This window comes from Pogoniulus pusillus, chromosome 14 (assembly GCF_015220805.1).
Source record: "Pogoniulus pusillus isolate bPogPus1 chromosome 14, bPogPus1.pri, whole genome shotgun sequence".
In the NCBI taxonomy this organism is placed as follows: domain Eukaryota; kingdom Metazoa; phylum Chordata; class Aves; order Piciformes; family Lybiidae; genus Pogoniulus; species Pogoniulus pusillus.
The window spans coordinates 11,793,238-11,814,708 of NC_087277.1; the positions used below are offsets into that span (position 1 = coordinate 11,793,238).

The 21,471-nt window shown below is 38.8% G+C and overlaps 2 long non-coding RNA genes across 3 annotated transcripts; both read left to right on the forward strand.

Moving 5' to 3' along the window:
- The first annotated feature begins 2,704 nt into the window (after positions 1-2,704).
- On the forward strand, positions 2,705-10,542 carry LOC135181043 (uncharacterized). The gene is made up of 4 exons (XR_010304671.1): positions 2,705-2,869; positions 3,471-3,646; positions 5,480-5,642; positions 10,400-10,542. It is a non-coding gene; the product is annotated as an uncharacterized LOC135181043 (long non-coding RNA).
- A 2,418-nt stretch (positions 10,543-12,960) lies between these two features.
- Positions 12,961-16,436, forward strand: LOC135181046 (uncharacterized). 2 transcript variants are annotated; one of them, XR_010304674.1, is made up of 3 exons: positions 12,961-13,521; positions 14,762-15,100; positions 16,316-16,436. It is a non-coding gene; the product is annotated as an uncharacterized LOC135181046 (long non-coding RNA). The 2 variants fall into 2 exon arrangements; XR_010304675.1 differs by having other exon boundaries at positions 12,961-13,477.
- Positions 16,437-21,471: the final 5,035 nt, after the last annotated feature.

Sequence of the window (21,471 nt, forward strand, 5' to 3'; positions counted from 1 at the left end):
AGATAAGTCACACAGAAAGGTGAAAGTGGCCATCAAAGATAATGGAAGGTTTCTAGTACACATAATCTCTGTAGACTAGAGATCTTGAGATTTAAAAACATTATCAACCTCCTGTCTTAAAGTGGGTTGTGAATATTTTACAATAGTATAAAAGAAAAAAGACATTTCCATCTGTGATGCCCTTCAACACACACAGTTTGGAGAAGTATGGGGTCATAGGTGATTATTGACTGTGCTAGACTTTCTTACCTCATACAGCAGTGGTAATACTTTTCCAAAACTGTGAGGTCCTGAAGTACAGCCACATAAAGAAGTACTAATGAACAAAACCAAAACCAAACAGTGAAAACAGAGATGTTTATGACTGCCTGTGCTTGCCCTTGAATTACTCGAGTTTCACACTTAATCATGTATGTTAAATCTGGTGACATGAAGAGAAGATTCCTAAGTACATATGGGAAGAGAGGAAGCTCTGTGATTCTATGTGACACAGTCTCAAGTTATACACTGGATGTTAGGAGAAAGTTTTTCACAGAGAGAGTGATTTGCATTAGAAATGGCTGCCCAGGGAGGTGGTGGAGGCACCGTCCCTGGAGGTGTTCGAGAAAAGACTGGATGAGGCACTTAGTGCCATGGTCTAGTTGACTGGACAGGGCTGGGTGCTAGGTTGGACTGGATGATCTTGGAGGTCTCTTCCAACCTGGTTGATTCTATGATTCTTTGAACAGTCATACTGCAAAGACTGTAGACACTTTGACTATTCCCCCAAGACCAGAACACATTTCTGAAAATATAAAATCAGAAGAGTGGAGCCTGAAGCCAAACTTGAGAACTTGCTCATCTGGGGAAGATTGAATCAGCACCTGAACACTGTGGTTCAGACCTCTTCCTAAAACATAGCAGCTGACTTCCACCTGCCTGCATCTCATGTCCTCTTCTCACATAACTGTGGCTCCTTTGCTTGTTGTGGCAAGACTTCACCAGACCTGTGAGATGATGAAAGATAGATGCATTATGAGTCTTTCCTAATGTGTTATTCTGCTGTATGCCTTTTTATTAGAGCCTAAAGAAATTTAAACTGAATGACTCAGAGTTATTAAATCATTACATCTTATCTCTTAAATAAAATCATAGTATTAATAACTCCAAGTTTCAGTGATGTTTAGTAGCATTTGCACAAAAATTATCATGTTAAAATTAACAGCTTGACTCTGATGATGTGTGATTGAGATCTGCTGCTAGTCACTGCTTGTTGCAATGATTGAATAGCTGAATTTTCCACCATCATTTACACCTTCTCCAAATGATTGTGATGATTTTTGGTTTCATCCACCCTACAACATTACATACTGTGTTAAAAGCTGCTGGATCTTCTCTTACTCTGAGTAGGAAGCTGCAGAATAACATGGTTACCATCAGCAAAAGAAGCTTATAGGTTAAGGAGCCAAGACAGTGAAAAAGTTTTCTTGGGGTTTTGTTTCTTTGGGCTCTTTGGTTGGTTGGTCTGTTTGTGGCTGTCTCAGTTTAGGGACTGGCAGACAGGAAGGATGTTTACTCCCTTTTGGAGATTAAAAATGAAAATACTACACACTGATTGGCACTTTAAAGGGAGATTCTATTTACAGGTTCACATGTATAGAAGACAATCAGGTAGAATGAACACAATCACAAACTAGGCCCAGTCTATCAGACTAAAACCTTCTAGAATCCTCCACCCCTTCCACCCTCAGCAGAACTGAGAGTAGGCCAAAGCTGCCATCCCCACCTCAAGCCTGCAAGGCCTCAGCAGGCTGCATGGTGCAGCTCAGAGTTCCCTGCCAGCTAGGAGCCATCTCCCCGACACAAACCAGGAGATAAGTAGGAAGTCCTGGAGAGAAAAGTGAAGGGAGGAGAGGCAGGGAGGAGAAGAGAGCAATATCAGCCTTATAAGCTATGATACTAGAGAGCAGAACAGAATAACAATGTTACAATACCCTGGGACCACAATGTCCCTGGGGACTCTGTCTCTTTCTGGAGGACTTTGTGGTCTCAAGGGAACTTGGGCCCCCAAACCGCCACAGTGGCATAAGATTTGTCTTAGAGAGCTGGACAGTGGAGGAGTCAATGTTTGCAGACTTTTATAATTACCTCTCCTGTGAAGACAGACTGAAAGAGTTGGGGCTGTGCAGTCTGGAGAAGAGGCTCCCAGGTGACCTTATTGTGGCCTTCCAGTATCTGAAGGGGGCCTAAAAAAAAGCTGGGGAGGGACTTTTTAGGCTCTCGGGGAGTGGCAGGACTGGGGGGAACAGAGCAAAGCTGGAGGTGGGGAGATTCAGAGTGGACATGAGGAGGAAGTTGTTCAGCATGAGAGTAGTGAGAGCCTGGAAACGGTCACCCAGGGAGGCAGTTGAGGCCCCATGCCTGGAGGTGTTTAAGGCCAGGCTGGATGAGGCTCTGGCCAGCCTGATCTAGGGTAGGGTGTCCCTGCCCATGGCAGGGGGTTTGGAGCTAGATGATCCCTGTGGTCCCTTCCAACCCTGACTGATTCTATGATTCCATTATAATTTGCTATCTTTGTTGCTTGTAATACTTGAACAGTGGGTTCAGAGACTCTGACAGCTGATTTCAGCCCTGCATTCTGCTTGAAAGTGTAATTTCTTACTCTAACAAGAGTAATCTGCTATTGCTCCAAGTTCATCTGAAATATCTTGAAAGTCCTCAGGAAGAGAATGCTGCATGAAGCTTCAACCTCAGTTATTTTACAATGGCAATCTTCTTGGACCTAGAAGCTGCAGTTGCATATGCATCTGTGGAGGTATGCCTTCAGTGCAAGTGAGATACATCCACATCGTGAGATCTGCAGCTGCTGGATACTGTGACGTGTGAAAGGGTAAGGTGTACAACAGCCCTGTGGCACTGCAATAGAGATCTAGACAATCTGTCTTTGTTAAGAGTCACTGAAATCAGTAAGGGTTCCTCCTTGAATCTGCTGACTTGCAACTCTCAGAGAAGGAATAAAAAATGACCTCTTCCAATGATGTCACTTGCCACAGGAATAGTCTTTCAGATTCACAGACCTTCGGTGACCAAAAAGATTGGTAAACTACCTAGAAATAAATCTCCTTTAAAAAGGAAATAATCAGGTTGCGAGGGTTTGGTTGTTTGCTTGTTTAAAAGAGAAACAAAGAAATGAAAGATTTAGTTAACCAGCTAGGGCAAATGCATGTAACAAAGTCTCAATCACTTTCCTCTTGATACAGCTCTCATTTGAAAGAATGGAGTGCCCCACATTACTGACTTTTTATGTGTGTGATACCTTTGACTGTAATAATTTGTGACTGGATTTACTTTTTTTTCACTTAAAATGAAGCACTTAAAAAATCAAGACAAAAAAATCCCTTTTTTTTGTTTTGTTGTTTAATTTTGCTTTATTTTGCAGCCCCCCCAAGAAGAATAATTGTTTCTTATAGCTCACTATGAACATTTTCAAGGTATTTGTGAAGAGGAGCTATACTACTAATCCTGATTTAACAAAACAGAAACAAGAGGTTCAGATTTTCAGTGAAACTTAAGACAGCTGTTGCCTGCTGATTTCTGAATGTCTTACCCAATGTCAAGAAGATTTTGTAAGAAAATGGAGACTTGAACTAAACTGATCTTGCATTCAGTTGAGTATCTTTTAACTGCTTTGGTGGTCAAATTTAATGGCATTTTGAACAATAAATTTTAAAATATGAATATGTAGTTATGTTACTACAAAGTTCTCAAGTTAAGAGCAGCAAACACAACATTGCATTTTTTGTTCTCAGTGGTTTATAAAATAGCAGCATCTTTCAAGGATGTAATTTTTTTAAAGTTCAGTACATGTTTAAATGTAGGCATGTGGGAAATTCTGGTGATTTAGTGGCTGTATAATATATTTGCTCTACAAGGGATCCTAATTCGTGACTAAATTCTGTGGGCTAAGGAAGAGTCTTTGCAATAGAAATCTTTGCAACACAAGTGAGACAAAAAGAGAACCAAAGACACTGCAAATTCTGGTGCACACAAAATAGTCTGAGCATCTAGACATAGAATTTCACATGGTCAGCAATGTGTCAAGTAGCTCTATTGTTTTTAATATTAATTTAGTGTACAGGAATGGTTATAGTTTTGTGGGCTTTTTTTCCTCTTGTTCTCAGTTATTAATTTGTCTGAATCATACACACTTAATGAAATCCTGCTTTATAGTTCAGGCACTGAGCTCAGTGGGGTTGTTTTCCTTTATGCTTCAGGCATATCTACAATATCTGGCTTGATTAATCTGTTGCCTTTGTATGGTTTATTTAAAATGTCAAATGAATTGTTAATGTGGGAAAACATTCTGGGCCAAATTCATCTTCCAGCTACACCTGTGCTGCCTAAGCAAAATCCTGCAGCTGTAGAGAGAGAATAGAGTTTATAGCTCATTCAGAACAAAGAAAACACCCAAACTGTGGATTGTCAAAGTTTGTAAGAACTGAATGATTCTCATCAATACTAAAGGGAGAAGAAATTTGGAATATGTTGACTCAAATTTAGAGGATTAAAATCTTCTCTCTTTCAATGATCTCGTACCCACAAATACCTTTTTTTTTTGCTTTTGCTTTTGTTACATAAAAACTCATTCATGTATAGCTGTATTTGCATCTTTCTTATGCTATTTTGAGGCTAATTGGAATATTTTAATGATAAAAAGTAGATTACAGGCTGTGAAAAGGAAGCAGTGGTGATGTCTACTTCACTCATAGGTTTGCTGAGATGCATAAAAACAAGAACACAAACGTAGATAAGACAGTGTCTGTCTCCGTCTGTCAGAATCTGTGTTTCTCTTGGGCTTGTATCTGTGTAGCACAATTCATCTTTCTGCTTCTAACCTCCCTTGCTGATCCTCCAAACTCACCTTGCACATAAGGCAAACTCTGGGATAAGGTATAGGGATGGAAAGAAAGTGGAAGAGTGGTTGGGAGCCCTTCCTGGGGACTCTGATTTCTGGGAGGGTTGTTGTGTTTCTGTATTACTTTTAACTTATCTATCTCTATATATGGCTGTATATATTGTAGATATCTGCTTGTATATGGTGCTAAGCTGTAAATATAAAGCTTTATTCCTTCACACTGACTGGGGGTTGGCGAGGGTGGCACAGGTAACTCCTTTCAGCCTGAAATATTGATGAAACCACATAAAGCAAGGCATTCTGTCTGTTCAACCCAAGATCAGTAGAATATCCTCAAAAGATAAGAATTATTTAGTTCATATTAATAGCTCATAATTTCAATAACAGTGGTAAGTAACTTCAACTGTTCACAGTAGAATTCCTTTATCTTTCCGTGGCACTTTACATCGAATGAACTACTTTTGATTTATCCCCCATGCCTCTGTTCTGGGGTTTGTTTGTTTGCTCATTTTGTTATTGTTGTTTTATAGGTTGGGGTTTTGTTTTGTTTTGATTTGATTTGATTTGATTTTTATGTTTCCATAGAAAAATGGTGATGGCTGCAGAACCACAGCTGAGGACACAATGCTAGATGACCGAACACATCACAACTTTTGCATTATTTATGTGTGCATGGTCTTCTGGGAGATAGCAACACAGGAAGACAGAAAATCTGTCACATTTGAAGTAGCCTGAAGAAACTGAACAGGTAATGGAAATGATCTAACAACAGGAGCACAAAGCACCAGCAAATTTAGGAATAACTCTCATAAACCTCCATGCTCCAGTAGCTAAGTGCCAAACTAAGGAGCAATCTAAAGAAAATCAATGGATGTCTTCAAAAATGTGATTCATCCCATCTTAATATCTGAGACAGATTAAATGAATCATTTGAGTTAGATTTCTCAGCCCACTGAGTTTGGATAGAGTCTGGGTCACTAGATTAGCTTCAATAGCTACCTGAAAAGCATCACATCCTAACTCGCTTACTGCAATCATCATTCACTGATTTTGCAGAAGAGTCATATAAAAGTTCAGTACCCTGAATCTCAGGAGTATCTCTCTGAACAGTCCTGCAGAAAATAAAGAAAGGTCTTAAAAGCTAGTGCTTAACAGACTCAAAAGGCAGAAAAATCAGACCATACACTACTAAGTTTACCACTAAAATTTGAAGTTGAACTCAATGATATAGGTCATTTGCGTATTACAATGATATCATTTTTTGCTGACTCAACTTTTTTTCAGAGGCTTGTATGTTTGTTTAGTTTTGGTTTGGTGGTTTTTTTTTCAAAGTGTATTAATATTCACTTTTGAGCTTAGCAGTATTCTCTGAAATTACACTGGAAGATTGTACCTACCTGTACCTCTTTAAAAAAAGCATTCCAGGAAAATTCCATATATTGCTTTCTAAAAAAACTGAGAGCAAATCATCCACTTTAAAGGATGGCATTTCTGCTGACCTAGCAAATTGTCAATGCAAGATTTGCATGATCAAAGCACATAATGCACACCTAGAAAAACTGGTCATCACTAACAGGGATTCATATATTTGGGAGCTGAAAATGTAATATCTTTGCTTCATCTGCAAACAAATACTCTTGCTGGTGTACCACTGCACCATGATCTAGCACACACTATGCCAATACAAACTCAGCTCAGTCCCAGCTTCACATCCACACCTGAAGTAGAGGTTTTGTGCAGAATAAGCCACATGAGTGCAATCATAATATGCAAATTCATACTGGAGAATACAAAAAGATTTATTCTAAAGGACAGCCCTTTGCTGGTGCTTCCAAATGGAGAAGGTCTTTCTTTTTTTCTTGGGTACTCCTGAATCAAAGATTGATTTTCAGGACAGTGGCAAACTCCATATAGGTGTTTTGATCAGCTCTCACTGCAGGTGTGGAGGCACATGGAGACTGGGAACTTCAGAACCTTTGCAGTGAACTACACTTTGTTTTCTATACTTAGCACTAAGTTGCTTAAGTTTAGTTTCCTCTTTATTTTTCCTCTCAGAAAATATTAAGTTGAATCTTGCCTTGTTAAGCTTATATATACTGTTTCTGTGTAGACTGCACAATCTTTTGTACAGTTGATATGGCAGCGTAACCTGAGATAAAATTGTCAGCTACCAGTAAAGAAGAGTTTAGTGATTTGAGCATCCTAATTGGGAATTGGCTTGTCTTTCCATCCAGACCCTTGGAGACCCACTTCTCTTTTAAGATTTGACTTTTGTTGAGATAGATGTCTCAACTAGAAGTCCTCGGAGCCTAGAATTCCTAAAATGGCAGCATAGGGAGGAAAGTTCCGCCAGAAGAGGAGCAAGAACCTAACTGAGATTCAGGGAATTGCCCCACAGAGAACCTTGTTCAGAAAGATGACCCTCTTCAATTAGATAACTTTGAGGATCAGAAGCACAAGTTTAACAACCCTGGAGACTGAGATAGTCAAAAGTCGCCTAAGCAACAATGTCAGTGAGAGCTTCCTGGCTCTGCTCTCCATATGAGGTCCAAGTCTGGTGAGAGGGTCAAAGGGAGGAGTTCGTATTCATTTGCTTGTTCAGTCCTTGGGCTGCCATCCAAGGCCAACAGCAAGAATGCCAGTGGTGGTAGAGGTTTGTGTGATGTGGTGTGGCCTTTCTACTGTTCCAAAACTGTCTATGCTTTCCTTATTCTCTTGTATTCTTGGAAATTCCAAGGGTTTACAAGAGGGTTAACCAGAAACATTCTATAAACCAACAGCATTCTTCCAGAATTACATTTTGCTGCCTGGTAGCTACCCACATCACATCATGTCCAACGGCAGTTGACTTCTGAGACTGTGTTTTTGAATATGCCTAAAGGTGCTCAGTTATGTGGTTTCCTGACCACAGTGATCCCTAAGGACTGATGAGCAGAATCAGCTCAATACAGATTTCACACTGTATGTAAGTAAATGCTCAAACCATAGAGAATTTAGTGAAATTTAAGCATAGGCTTATTCTCAGCTCCCTTTAGCTGCATTAGTCATCTCAGCTACTTTTGGTTAGTACAGCACAGGTCTGACAGCAATTTGAAGACCCAAAAAGAGTGGCTTGTTTAAATATCCTCAAGGTGCAGAAAGAATCTCAACAGTAGGCAGTATAGGCAATACTGCAGTGATTGATAGGATACATGGAAGTTATTAGCTTATCGCCAGACAGAGATAGTTTGAAGAATAGGTACAGAATTACCAAAAGCAGATAGAGGGATGCTAAGTCAATTTTTATATATGCCTCCTCCAGCCCAGATTTTTCTAGGCATCCAAAGTGAATTATTCCTGTCTAACTTACTTCTTCAGCAAATGCAGTTAAGTATAGAGTCTTTCTTTTTGTTCCTACTTCAATTACACTGTACAGCCTCCCTAATGATTTTTCTCTTAGAGACTATTAAGAAGTCACTCGCTTAGAAATATAACTGACTGCAATGATCAGTTCCACTACCCAGTACACTAGCAAGGAAAGGCATTTGTTGTAGTAGTTTGAGAGATATGTCCTTTGAGAACAGTATTTTAAAGTGTTCACCTAAATTACTGCTGTGCCATATATACGACAGGTTTAAACTACAGCAGCTGAGAAATTATATAGATGAAAAATTACAGGGATATGATCTTTTTGCGCTGGTGCATAAAGATTTAATCTCCTGGTTTATGTTCCCAGAACACAGCAGTTGTGTCAAGATAATAGTTAAAATGATGCTCAGAGGAATGTTTCTTGTGGTTATTTCTCAGAGCTTTGATGTTTTCTTTGAAGGAAGTGTCTTTTATGGAGTACAGGTGCAAAGCTCTTGTGGTGGCCCTTGAGTGAGCAGGCAGGCAAAGGAAGCAAGTGACCACTGAATGGCTGACCCAAGCACCCAGTATATGTCTCAGTCCCCATATTCTAAGAATGCCTCATGCATTTCTGGTTAAAGTAACACAGATAGCTACTAGAAAAATGTTATCATTCCAGGAGAATTCGACAGACATTAGGTCAAGAAAATGCTACAGATAATTCTTCTGAATCTTTGTAATAGACACAGAATATCCTAACAACTTTCTGAAAAATCTAAGTACTGCAAAAATATAACCTGCAGAAAATCTAATAGACTAATGGGACTGTGATAATAACATTTTTGTCCTGGAGTAAAAATTATAAACCAGTTATATCTACCCTTTGTGATTATTCCACTTAGAGTTGGTAAAGTTAAATATGTAGCCATGAAACCATAGCTTTTGATGTGATACTTGAGGTACCCTTGTTCAACATTCCAGTTAAGTTCCTAAGTATCAAGAAGCTGAAGAGGATCTAGGAGGCACTGGGTGCAAACACATTCTATATACTATGACAACATAGGTTGATGCCATCTTTAGTGTGCAGGTGAAGGGCACTGAGCCAGCAGAGTGAAGTGACTGTGCCTGTGTGCAGCACAGTCCTATGCTACCCTCTATAACAGAACGATGTACACTTTTCTGGCGCTCTGTGGCTCTTAATTGTTGAAGAGAACTTTGACAGTGTTCAGAAGAAAGGTCAAACTAACCTGAAAATGATAAAAATTTTGCCCATGGAGACACTTAAAGAGTCTTATCTGTTTATGTGATCATAAGAAGAATAGGAGAGAGCAACAAGCATGAACCAGAGACAGAAGAGTGGGTACTAAAAAGTTTTGATCTGGAATAGGAAGGCATCATATAATACAAGAGATAATGCACAGATATCTAAGAGGGAGGACTGTTAATTAGTATAACAAATCACTGACAGCATGGGAAGCTTGACTTTCTGGAATACATTTTCAAGATGAAGTAGAAGCAAAAATTAGAATTTTCATATAAAAGTAGGTGGTACTCAAAAGACTGTAATACACCAGAGTTGTAGGTAAACAGTCTAATGGTACCACTTGGTTTAAAACTATCTTAATTCACTTATCTTAGTGACACAATCTATTTATTTATCTCCTTCATATAAAAAAGTTTGGTGTTAGTTAGAAACACCATTTAAAAAAATAAAATATCTTTCAGTGAACAGAGTCAAATCCCAAAGTAACTACCTGATACAGAATCACCAGAAATCTACCATTGACATTCTAGGTACTACTACTGTAGATAGTTCTTTTTTGTTGCATATATAAAAAAAAAGCTTTTAAGTGTGATTTTATTTTTCTCCTAAACTGTAGTCCTCATATAAAACTATTGAAAAAAATCAATGAGCACAAAACCAGAAAAAAGCTGTGGCATGTTGAGCCCTCTACAACTTACAGGTTCTTCACAGCATACTGAAATCACAGAATCACAAAATCACAGAATTACTGAGGCTGGAGTAGACCTCTGAGATCATCAAGTCTATCCTGTGGCCTAACACCACCACATCGACTAGATTCCCTCATCCAAGTCATCAGTGCAGATGTTGAATAGAAATGCGAGCATGTGTCCTACAGATCTCATTCCAGAGAGAATATCTTTATTTTCTTCTAGGAAAACGCAGCATTTGAAGGATGGACCTCTTAAGGACACTTTGGATGTACCACTGTATAGGACTGAATCTCTGCTATTCATCATGAAGATACCTAATAAATATTTTTTTCTTAAACTATATGCATAGTAAAGGAAACTTAAAAGTGCATGCTGCACAATATTAAAAATGAACTATGAATGTCCAGTTTTTACTGTGGGGACTCCCTCAGTAAACTGCAGTGATTTGGCCTAAGTCACCAAATACAGTGGTGCTCTATCCTTCTGGCAACTCTACAAAACTCTCCTTTCCTTTATATATAGAATTCTTTCATGTTTCTTTGACTCTGTTATGCTCAAATTGTGCTCAGATCTGTGAGACGTTCTCTAAGGTTTCTTTTCTATATGTATTTTTTCTAAGTATACTGCTGGCAAAGAGAGAAGGAAAGCTGGCCAAAACTCAGGTATTGTACATCTGGAAGCTGGTTTTGCAGACCTGGGGCAAAATTCTGGCCTAACTGAAGTTAATGACAAAACTTCAATGGGGCAGAATTTCACTCCTGGGAACTAAGCAAAAATATCTCCACCCTTACAAGCTGAGAACAGAAACTTTTTTTCAACAAGACTCTATTTGCTACTACCTATTCTGCAATAGTTGTAAAGGAAGTTTTGACGTCAGTCCAGTTAATTGTTCAAAGGAAATAACAACAAAAATAATGGTAAATTCAGTTTCACCAACTTATAAATACAGAAACTGATTACTTCTTGTACATAGAAAAATAATAACAAAACCTTACACCTATATTGCAGAGACCTTTTTGTTACTGACTTAAAGTGAGGCTGCTAACATTCTATTGTTTTTTTTTCAGATGGTGCATATATACTTATCTGTATTGAGTTTGGAACAGTTGATTACAGGGTTAAGGCAACAAATGAAAAGTAGCACCCTTTCACAAAGTCATAGACAGCCAAAACCTGATCTCCTACATACAAACATGAAACTGTCTTCGAACCTCAGAAAAACCTCAGAGTTGACTGGGAAATAAAGCTCCTTTTTATTTTGAACAAATGTTAATTCAAAGCTAAATGAAAAGAAACACCATAATTGCATCTAAAACTTATATGTCTGGGCCTCATTTATATGGAATTTTCCAAAATCTTTCAGTTCTAAGGACCTGAAATCACTCTGTGCCTCAAGACTACAAGGCACTACAAGGCATTGTTGAAACACAAACTTTGGCCCAAGCCATCATAACAAAAACAAGACAAGATGTTTGTCCAGATGTTCCCTATTCCTCTATTTTGAATTGCAGACCAAAAAGAAGATCCTTTTGCTCTTTGCAGAGGGTAAAAGTTGTGAAAGCTTTGAGACCAATCACTAGGACTTCAAAATACCTGAGATTATCACTCTTGAATTAAGGTCCAGCAAGGTGGCATGCAGCAGCACCAATCACTGCTCAAGTCCAAACAAAGATGATATGAGGAATTTATTTACACAGTCATTGGGCGGTTGTGCAGATTCACAGGGAAAACCCAAAGACCTGCCCTAATCCAGGATATTAAATCACATTATATATTTCCATTTAGAATGCAGGGTTTTGATGTTTCCTCTCCCTCTTTCATTTATTTTTGTTTGCTCTCTAGTCAGGTTCCCAAGATACTCACCTCTCTGCTTCAAACAAAGCATTTTTTCAGGTGTTGCTCCTCTGGTAACCTCAGTTAGTAATTGATTCACATATATCACTTTGCAAGATGGCAGTGCTAAGATTACCATGAGGAGGTACAAACAAGGAAGGCTATAAATTACAACAGCACATTCAGTGGGCAGAGAGAATCACAGCACCGCAGTGGATCAGCTGCGGTTTTGCTTGTTTTCTCATGGTGTTTTGAAAAGAGTGATACCAACACTCATCATGTTCTGAATACAGTTGAAGCATACTGAAAACTCATGCTTTGAAAATAGTTACCCGGTGAAGGAGCCAAAATTGGCATATGGGCTTTTCAGATTAGTTTGCATCAGACAATGCTGGGACTTTGTGCAGATGCTGCTAAATGCTGTATTTGTGTTTTAAAGTTCACCCAGAAATAAGGAGAGGGGTGTGAATCTGGATGAAGTGAAGACTCAAGTATTCCAATAAATGGTTTTGCATCTCTGTAGAGATGCCTATAGTGTTAGGAGAGCATTTCACTTTGGACATATCAAACTATTGAGGCAGTTCAGAGCTAAATTTACAAGCCAGATTTTCAAAAGAACTGAGTTGTATAATTTATTCCTTAGCTTTGCTTTATTTTATGAATATTGGTTTATGATTCACCTTATTTCTTGCATTTTTCCCCTTTGATTGCTCATCTTTTTATGTTTTTTTTTTCTCCTTTTTTTTTCTCTTTCTCCCAAGGCTTTCCCATCTATGTGCTCCTCTTTGCTCTTCCTCCTAATGCATTTTTCTCCCTCCTTAGCTCATTCTTTTTGACTCAGTTACTCATTATTTTATTTCCCATGCATTCTACTATTAATAATGTATGTGAAGGCCATTCACTTACTTTGTTCTGCTTCCAATATCTCTGCATCTTTTCCTAGTACACAAATATACAGAGGATGGCCAAAGCTGTGAGATGGGATACAAAAAGGTGGTTTAGATTTCGTGACAGAAGGGTTTAGATTTTGTGATATCTGGAGCCACTGGCTGAGGAAGTATATTTGAAGTGGCTGAAAGAGGCATCTAAATTCTGTTTGCACCATCTGAAGAGAGGTTAGTGTCTAGTACCAGACAGTTGATAGGAAACATTTGCAGAAGGACTGTGTGAAAAAAAAACCCATCAGTCTCTTGAACAGTGATGATAAGTTCAGGCAGGTAGAGAGGAGCTTTTATAGAACTGGAATTCAGACTGCTAAACTGTTTTTTGCTTTCTTCTTATATTTGGGCAGGAACAAGTACATTGCTGTTCTGGTGCCAAGGCAGGTGGCCCAACTCTAGCACCTAATCCTTTCTCCAAATTCCCTTTGGAACAGCCTGAGGATTTGGAAGATGCTATGGAGGCTTCAAAGCATGTCTGTTTTTGCTTACTGGAGTTGTACATCACTTGAAATGTGCATCCTAGGATGTGAGTTTTCTTTAAGCCTAATGAAAAGGAGGCAGACTGGCTGGGTAACAGTTTAAGATTTTACTCATTCTTTATTTTTAGTGGGAACTTCTTCTCTGGCTTATTTATCAGGATCTGACTAATTGTCACTGTTTCACATTCACTGAAAATCTGCAGTGATTAACAAAGCGACCATGTCCATAGACCATGTACCTTTAGTGCTGGATCCTGGCAGGCCTCATTCCCCCTTCTCATGTGGATATGAGAGTGAACAGAGTGTATTCATCACCCAGAGTATTAGAGCCTTTTGCTCCTCATATATTTTGTTCAGTTAAAATAAAGACAGGAAAATCCTTTGGTTGAGTATAGCTATGAAGATACGCATCTTCCATAATTACCCAATCTAGTTTTATAAAAGAGTACCACACTCAGATCTGGAAAAGACTTGCATTTTTGAGAACTGTTTTGAAACAGACTAAATTCGAGTCAGTGTCCATCTGACATCACTTAGTTGTTGTGGTAGCATTGTTTTAAGTGGTTTCTTTCTGCTTTGGCTTAGGCTCATAAAGCAGTCAGCAATGGTACATACTGCCACCCGCATTTAACTCAGAGACAAGCAATGCACAGCTGGAAACAGTCATTGCTCTAGAAAGAGCAATACGAGCAATGTGAATGAAGAAGTTGATGACTCATGTCTTTGGCTAGCTTGGTTTTCAGGAATTTGATGGTTTATGAAGGGATGAAATCTAGAGCTGCATAATTATACAGGGAAAGATCTCAGGATCCTGTCAAAATAATGTCTGTCAGAAAATGCTGAATCTTTCTGCCTACACTAAGCACAATTTGAAGTTCCCTTCATTGTAGAGCCTAGTGTAGCTTTATGTATACTGTAGTTTAGCAAATACATGGAATAAACATACGCTAATTGTCAGTGAGGATGGCAGAGAGAGGTGAAGAGAAGCAGTAGTTGCAGATCTACAGAGTTTTAATGAAAGAAAGAATTAAACAAGGCTAATATATTGAAGTGTAAAAAGTGAAACTTTGCCTGAAGTCTAATAACAAAACATTAGGGCTACAAATGCAGAAATTAATCAAAAGTAAATGGAACATCAAGCTGCAAAGCACTGAGAAAAGTGTCAAAATCTATAACAAAAATCCAGTAGATGAAATAAAGTACAAGAGAAATTGTGTGAATATAATGGTAATAAATATCTAGTAATTTAAATGTTATTTTTGTTCTTGCTTTCCTGCAGTTGTGTAATAATGTTTTCTTCATCTATTTGCCTTTTTTTTTTTGCCTTATAGCATGCTGAGTGTTTAAGGAGCTCAGAATCTCATTGAAGTGGGTTGCCTAATGCTAATAGGTGTCGAAAAATTTAAACCAAACAAAGCCAGGAGAAATAAAAAGGCAGAGTGGAAAGGACACTCTCCCTAGATTACAAATAGAGCACTGCATTTTCACTAGTTTACAGAATAGAGCACTAAGGTCCTTTGGACTTCAAATGTCACATTCAAGACTGCAAAACCGATGGAGTGCCCTGGAAACAGAACAAGAATGTTCAAAATGTGAAGGAGCAGAAAGCAGCACTCCTATTCCATAAAACACATCAAGACTTCAAACACATTTTCATTGTTGCAAAGAAGGTAAGCAAAGCTTTTCAGAATCTCTTGCAGGAAGTCTCAGGAAGACTTAGGAATACGTACTTGCATGTGATCACAGGATCCACCGGGTTTTAGGGGTTGGAAGGGACCCAAGGAGATCGAGTCCAACTCCCCTGCCAGAGCAGGACAACACTATCTAACACAGATCACAGAGGAACACATCCATACCGGCCTTGAAAGTCTCCATAGAAGGAGACTCCACAACCACTCTGGGCTCACAGATATTCCAGAAATCAAGTAGGGACTTGAAGTAGAGTAGTGTTACCCATGAGGGCCTGAAACTATGAATCAGTCTATGTATGTTTGTAGAGTCATCCCAGGCTGCAGGAACAATAATCCACAGAGTTGATGGGACATTTTAGGTTTAATAAAGTGCAATTTTTTTCATCAGGTAATCATTTCATGAAAACGAATATTTTTCACCTATTCAGAGTCCTTGTTTAATAGGACACGGTACAGGTTGGCAGTAACTGTTTGCTTTAGTAGTATTTCACTGGAATAAATTTTGTGCATCACTGATATATAAATCTCATGTATTTGGACTTCAAAAAGATGCTCAAACTGTACCACAAAATAAAACTGCTTTCAATGCTATCGTCTTCCAATCACCTCTAGTAACACACACCAGCCTTTTTCATTGATTAGCTGTGAACGTATTTCCTTCAGATGAATTATGGGAGACTGAAGAGCTGCAATCACTCACAATCATTTTTCCTAGTCTCAACTAGCCTTTGTTTTTCCACACCACTCACTCCAAAACTGACAACAAGAAAGGTCATGTAGGTCACACTTAGCTAGTCCCAAATGCCAGAGCATATTATCCAAGACAGAGAATATAATTATCTTTTCACAAGTGGCAATTAGTAAGAGTACCCCCCATCAATTCTGTTTAACATTCAACATTTGTGATATGGCAGAAGCCAAGACACTACAACTGCAAGGCCAAGTTGTCTTAATAAGGTTAAAAACAACATCAAATACAAAAAGGTTTTGTGTCAGAAAAAAATGTTAAAAACTTAGAAATGTGAAGAAAAGAAAATATTTATTTCAAATACTTAAAAATAAGACTGTATTGTGAAAAAAGGCATTTTGTTATGGTGTTCCTTCTGCACGTCAGCATAACTTGCAGATGTAACTGATAATAGAGAATTATTTACTATTTTTATGGAGTACTGAGCATCTTAATCTCATTTCCAGAGACAAACAACACTTTGCAAAGTCATAAAAATATTCTCACTATGATTGAAGTTGTTTACAGTGGACAGGAAACATGGAGATAAAGGAAGTCAGCATTAGAAAATTAAGAGTTAATTTGGGATACCTCCTTCTCGGGGCGCCTGATGTAAGTACTTGGAATTGTTTTCTAAAGTTTAAATTGTGGTCTGGCTTCAGCCCAGATCTCCTCTCTCCCAGGTCTGTTCTTTAACCACAAGATCATTCCTCCATCCCTCTATAGTGAATAAAATGAAATTATACAGATATTGAAAGTCTTAATTTCAGTATCTATGGACTAACACTGAAAGTATCCTGGATCACCAACAAAGAGTTCATACACTGTGAACGTTTATTTCCTACCATGCCATATCCACAGGATTTTTTTGCCAAGTTAACTTTCCTATGTGTAATGGTCTCTTGTTCCAGTACTGAGTGAAATGGCCTCGAAAGCGATCATCTGGGGTTGTGCTCTGCATCAATAGACTGAATGTGTCTCTCTGATTTCTTCCAAGTGATGTCTGGTTTTCTCTTACTGGGCTCAAAACTACAAAATCCTTTTCTGATTAATCCTCAGTTGAAAAACTCTTTCTATTATCAGTGGGAGTAAATACATTCAGTTTGGCACCAGAGTCACAGAGAATTCCAGTAATTCCCACTGCAATTTAGCTATAAGCCATTTGGGATGATCACAGAAATGTCCCATGGGATTGAATTAAAATTCTCCTGCTTTCAAACAGCTAAGCACTGTTTGAAACTACACACTACAGCCTTCCTTTCTCAGAGGGCATAGATGATCTGTCACAGTCAACCCAGTGTCCACTTAAGAAACTCTGTATTTCTTACCCAGGAAAATCACCTTTCTGGTAGTTATCTAATGGCATAAAAACAGCTTTTATGGAGGCAGGGTGATTTCTCCTCCTTAGCTTCTTTCCTTTCTAAAATGACTGGCAAAACTGAGGACAAATAATTGGCATATATATAAAACCAACTAACAAACCATGTACAGAAGTGTCAGGGCTACAGGATGCCTGATTAAAAAGGAAATATTTATTTTCAAATGGCAATTACGCTTGAACTAAGAGTCCAGGGTGACGATGAAGTAACTAACAGGTTTACATGTTGAATTTTCTTTTCTCAAGCATTTGTGGGTAGCTCTGGAAAACTTTCTCACATGAAGTTCTCCAGTAAACACAGGAAAGGAGACTACTGAGCTCTGACTACAGCCTACCTAATTGAAAGCTGTATTTAAATATTAATCACACAAATTCCCTTGTTTTCACTGACACTCGGTACTTAGCAGAAAATAGTACAAAATACCTTATTGTTGCTGGATTATTGACCAATAGCCCACTACAAATTCTATTTCCATCTTCTACCACAAAGATGAGCATAGTAACTCAGTATCAGGTAGTTCACAATCATAATTTTCTCAGCAAGTCTTTTGTTTATGAGTGACAAAACTCACATTGGGCCTCAGGACAGAAGAGAAAAATGAAAAATCCCATGGTTGCTTATATATGGGAGACTTTCTCAAAGCTTATGAGTTCTGCTCTTCCATTTTACCACTTGGTACTTGACTAGAACACTATATAAGATGCTAAAACTAAGTTCAAGGCCTCCGAGACCTGTCTGTGGCAAGACAAAATACAAAAGGAAAGGAGCAAAAATTGATGGATTTTTATGTGCAGGAGCCTGAGATTGGGATATTTGCTTCAGGATACATGGAGCATCAATATCAGAATCTGAGCCTGTGGCTCCCAGGTATGTTAAGAGTTTCACTTGTAGTTGCCTCCTCCAGGCTGTAAGGAAAGGGGTTTTTCAAAGCTTGCCACTGTGAACCCACAAGTCTACAGAAAACCTAGCTAGTTACCAGCAGTGACCGCACCCCGACCCTCATTTCAGATGCGTGTGACATTAAACATTAACCAGCCAACGAACTAAAACTCTGCAAGAGGCCAGTATGAAGCATGGATCAACAATAGTATACAGTGTGCTAGGGAAAGACAGGCAAATGCCAGAGATGCTCGTCTGATCTAGTCTTTGACATCTGGCTATGACTTGAAACCCTTTAATTAAATATAGCCTGCTTCTCCAGTTTTCCTTGCCTTGAACTGCTGCAGAAAGCAAAAGCAAGTACCAAGTAAAATACAAGGAAAAGAGTGGATTTTAGTGGAACAGTTTACACCGTGGATATCACTGACAGCATCATTTTAAAGCACAAAGGTGAAAGGAGCTTTTTATAGCTGCCGGAAATCCTGGTAACACTCTTTTTTGTTTCCAAGGCACTGAGGCCAGAAAAGCGTTGCCTGACTTCTTTATGTACACATGTATAACCTCCTTGTTCCTGGCTCACAGGAGGTACCTCCTAATGCCTGCTGTCAAGTCATTTGTGACACATAACTGTAGTCCAAAAGTGGTTGAATTGCTGGTTTTGTAGCACACACACACATTGTTCAAGATTATCTGACAATATTAGCCTCCAGGAAAGGGTGGCTTCAGGCGTCTAATTAGAAGAAACAGTAGGCAGTCCAACTAAATGCTTCCTGTTTCAATTTTATTTAGTAAAGAAGGAATGACACAGATAGTATTTCCCCCAGCCTTGTCTTTTCAGTAAGGGGCTGGGGTGAGCAATGGGCCCTTCAAAGCTCTACAACAGCCGTAAACTAGTCCCAAATCGATTGCTAACCCCAAACCCCTTCTCTGAAGGCTTAATGGTATTTTCACGTGGGATCCAAAGCAGGCGGTCTTCAAGGAAAGTTACTGCATCTGGTGAAAAAAATAAAGTTGACATTTTTTGACAAGACCCTTAAGTATGTCCCTCCCAAGAGGGTTGTAACCTAGAGGGGGCTGAGCAGGTGGTAATAATCAGCATTACATACAATTGAGCATTTTCTATAACATGGATTACCATGGAATTCCTTCCTCCCGTTGCTCTCCCTGGGGAGACTTACACAAATTGCAGGCATTTTCAAGGCCCTTTGATAAGCATTTCTATCACTAGCTTCACAGCTGTAGATAGGTTGTTTAAAATATAGAAAATGAAGCCCCACCCTTGCTCAGAGATCAGGAGTAAGCAAGGAGAGGGATCTCTCTTTTTCTCTTTTGCCACTAAGCCTATTTTCTAAATGCTAGCTGAAAATGTTCAGTTGCTCTTAAGGACAATGTAGTGGTGCTTAACAAGCCACTCTGCTTTAGAGTGAAGGCTGAGAGAAAGTCAGTGAGGAAAGCCAAAGGTAATTAAGCAAAACTTAGTGTGTTCTTACAAAAGGCCAGGGTAGAATCTTTTATCCCAATTCTCCTGCCTACCTCAAAAAGAGGGAAATAGTGAGAAAGGTTAATCACAATCAAAGCCTCTTTCAAGGCTGAAGGAAGAATCACCCAGGGAAGTGCGCTGTGACAATCCTTTTCCTGTCTGTGCAGATTGTATAAGGATACAAGGTCTCCTAGATGCTATCATGCTCTTGAGAGCTCAGCTCCCTGTACTGCAAAATGGTCTCTGCTAAAAATGCCTTGCAGTTTAGGATGGTGTAATGAAATGTGTGGCATTAGTACCTGACGTTTTTGTAATTAGATTTCAGCAATGCCTTTTGCCTGAATAATAAATTGACCCAAAAAGTGGTTTACAGAGGTCACTGAAGCAATTAGGAAATGGTGAGTGGCTTTTGCCACAAAAAAAAAAAGAAAAAAAGGAAAAGAAGAGAAGAAATGAACTGTGTAAATAGGGGATAGAGGAAGGCCCTTCAAGATAATGGCTCATTTCTATTCAGTAATTTTTATATCTATATATATATATATATATATATATATATATATATAATTATTTAATTTTAGAACTGTTTTATTGGTGTTGAATTTAATATTCCTCTTTTAGGTTGAGATTTTGGGTTTGGTTTGATTTTGTTGCTCTGAGAAGGGAAGATTTTGTGAGAGAAAGGCCCAAAGTAATCCTTTCTGAGTCAAAACAAAGCAATTATTACTGTTTGTTTGATGGTTTGGGTGTTACCCACTCCCCCACGCTTAAGAAAATCACCCAGACTAGACTCATTGTATAGGGTTAACCCTCCAGGGGGAGTAACCTTGAACCTGACCCTAGGTGGTCTTGACCCCTCCCCAGAGGTGGGTCTGAACACCACCAGGTGCTGGTTAGCCCACTCCCCCTTCCTGTCCAGAGATCCATAAAAGCAGGGGGACTTCCTAGTTCTCTCTCTCTCTGTGCTCCCTGCTTCACTGCTTACTACCATCACCATCCTGTTCCTGGTTCTCTTTGTTTCATCATGAAGCCATCACCATCAGGTTGTATTTATACCTTTTGTATTTGCTTTCCCTTCCCTTTACTTTTGTAACTTCCCTACCTCAGATACTTTTTAAAGTTATTGTTAAACTTTTCTTTTTTTTTTTTTTTTTTTTAACTTCCAAACCAAGTGAGATTCATTTATTTGGGTGTGCTTACTTTTTCCTCTCTACATAATTTTTTGGGGAAAGAAGAGGGAAGAGGGAAGGGCACTCTATAAAATTGTTATTGGTTCTATCAAATTTATTTCAGTCTCTGGAAATTTAAATTAGAACCAGGACACTCATCCAATCTGGAAATTGAATGAAGCTTTATATTTACAGCTTAGCACAATATACAAGCAGGTATTTAAAACATATACAGCTATATACAGAGATATACAAGTTAAAAAGTCCTACAGAAACACAATAGCCCTCCCAGAAACCAGAGTCCTCAGGAGGGGCTCTCAACTACCCTCTCACCTTCTTCCCACCCCTTGACTTTATATTCTTCCCACCCCAGACTTTGCCTTACATTCTAGTGAGTTTGGAGGATTGGCCAGGGGGGTTAGAAAGTAGACAGATTAGTTAGGCAGCAAGTTAGAGAGAGAAGTGCATGCAGCCAGAGCCAGAGAGCAACTGTGTCATCTATGTTTATGTTCTTGTTTTTATACATCTCAGCAAGCCTATGAGTGAAGCAGACATCACCATTGTTTCCTTTTCACAACCTGTAAGCTAATTCTTCTCACCAAAATATCACAGCAAGACTCAAACTAGCACATTTTCTTCATTAAAACCCTGTATTTACATCTTCACTTTCTCTGTTAATTTTGTGGTTTTGTTTTTTTTTTTAAGTTTAAGGGGTTTTA